Here is a 2,621-nt window from a genome sequence, read left to right as displayed (position 1 = left end):
GGGCGCAGGGGCAGGGCATGACTGATGCGCCCTCTGCCTGCGCTTATGTGAGAGAAAGCGTCCGAGGGAGGGAGCGTGCCGAGCCCGGCTGCCCTCCCCTCTCACTTTCCCTCGGAAGCTCTCTCCCTCCAGCTTCCCATTTCCCTCGCCTCCTCCCCAGCGGCCCCACCTCCCCCTCTCTCCTCCGTCTCTTTCCCCCTCTCTGGATCCCGCGGCGGGAGGTGCCAGTTCGGTCTCCGGGCTGGTGGGCTGCAGGGCCAGCTTCAGAGGCAAGGCTACCACGCTGGATAAGTTGGAGCGGGGAGAGAAGTAGGTAGAGTGGGCCGACCCTTTGTCCTTGGCAGTTCCCGGGCTCTGGTCCTACTCTGACCACCTCGCCTTCAGCGCGCTGCTCAGAGTCTGGAAACAGCCCTGGAGTTCTGAGTTCCAGGGGAAGAGTCATCATTGTGGCATGGCAGAGACTCCTGAGGTCCTTGTAATAAGCAAAGGCCCCCGTGTTGCCTGGAGAAGCAAGAAGTTCAGGAGTTCTCAGACTGCGGTGCAGGATCTTGGGATGGAAGCTCATGATCTCTTTGGAATCTTAAACTTCTAAAACCCCATGGGAAGAAGGGCCAGAATCCTCATGCAGAGTAAAGGGGCACAGGATCAATTTCTGCGTGAAGATAGATTTATACTGAAGGGATGATAAAGAGACAAATTCAACATATTTAGAAGGAAGTGACATCTGCAGAAAAGTGACTGCATTTGCCCCTTGGAAAAGCACCCTGAGGCTGCGTGGTGGTGCCTGCTCCGGGGGCAGAGTGAGCAGCCTGCAGAGGACCCAGTTAAGGGGTTTCCACAGTGGGCAGATCGTGGACAGCATCCCTTTTACCGTTGCCTACTTTTAAATATGCCGGTCTTGCAGATTCCTAGAAGCTGGGATAGAGAAATGACTTTCTTACCTGACTCAGGTCTCTTCAAACTTCATGAACTTGAAGGCTTGAATACCTTCAAGGGTAGGGAACCCTCCACTCCGTGTGGCTGTCCATTCCCTTCACTGTTGAGCAGCGTTGCTGAAAAGCGTTTTCTTCCCTCTCCCCATAGCTTTTGACTTCTCGAGGGTACACAATAAACCTAATCTAATTACCACATGTAAGTTCCTGGAGTATTTTGGAAATATGTGTTCTGTTCTTCCTAAGATAGCTTTTCTCCCAGCTAAAGGTCCCTTTTTTCCATAGGACAGCTCCAGTTTTCCTATTCCATCATGCTGTCAGTTTGCCAGGTTCATAAAGCGTGCTGCTCAGACCATGGCTCTGTACTTTCAGTGTTCCAATAAGCGTGCAGGGAAGGGTCTTTCTTGTCCAGACAGTATGTATTTGTTGACACAACCTCCGATGGAGTTTATTTTCTGGCAGCCAAATCATACTGTTGACTCACACTATCCTGAAAGTCAAGTGAACTCCTCATGAATTTTTCATGTATGCTGCTGGTAAGTCACGTCTACATTACCCTGCATTTGCAGAGTTGGTTTACTGTGCCCAGATTTGAGCTTTGATATTTATCTCGATGAAATCCTATTCTTCAAGCGCAATCCATCATCACAGCTTGTTGAGATGTTTTGGGATCAGACACTGTGTATTGTTCCTCCTCCTGTTTTCCTTGATCCATTTGCTATACTTTTCTTCAGTCGATAAATCTGAGAAAGGGAAGAGCTAAGGACAGACCAGGATAAGATTTAAGTAGAGGAGTTCTTTTTAAACATTCCCTATCACAGGTGATTCCATTTTGATTGCCTTGGAACCACAGGAGATTTCAAAAACACAGAAGCACAGATACTTCAGTAAACCCTCAGAGATTCTGGTTTAACTGGTCTGAACTAAAACTTGGACATCAGTATCCCAATAGGCAACCAAAATTAAGAACCTCAGGCATTTCTAATACCCAGTGGGCCTAGCACTGCATGAAACTGCAAAGCCAACAAATGAAAAAACTATCATATTAACTACTGTACTATTAGAATATAGCAATAAGTACATACAAACTTCTTTTTCTCTCAGGAAAAAGTACACTTGATTGAAAAAGTCTCTGCAAACAGTCCCCTATTTGTTGCTTAAGAATGTCTTAAAAACCAGGACCAGCAGTTAGTGTAATGGCTATGTTGCTGGACTCCCACATAGTTGACCACGGTTTGAGTCCCGAACTCTGTGGCTTGAACTCATGCTGAGCATGCGTGCGCATGTCCGTGCCCAAGATCCAGAGAGGAGAATGGAGGAGAAGGGATTGCAGTGTGGCCATCCCCCCTGGGAGGTACTTTGTCGCCTTCTGTCTCTCTGTCTCTCTCTCTTGTCTGTCTGGCGAGCACACGCCCTATAGCGAAAACCTCTCTCAAAAAAAAATTTAAAAAAGAATGTCTTAGAAATCAAAAAGGAGAGTTGCTCTGTACTTTATTTCCTTCCTTATATCCTAGAAAATATTTTGTACCACTGACAGACTTCAAAGTTTAAGAAGGCTTAAAAAATTTACTAATTTGTGAATCCATCACCAGCTTCATGCAAGACTTATTTTATAACAGAGATTTTTGTTTGTTTGTTATAGGGCATGTGCTAGTGAAAGAAAGAGGAGAGAGAGAGAGAAAACACCCC

Source organism: Tupaia chinensis, unplaced genomic scaffold, assembly GCF_000334495.1.
Source record: "Tupaia chinensis unplaced genomic scaffold, TupChi_1.0 Scaffold000373_1, whole genome shotgun sequence".
In the NCBI taxonomy this organism is placed as follows: Eukaryota; Metazoa; Chordata; class Mammalia; order Scandentia; family Tupaiidae; genus Tupaia; species Tupaia belangeri.
The sequence above is the reverse complement of the archived record's forward strand: the minus strand, read 5'-3'. Positions refer to the sequence as shown.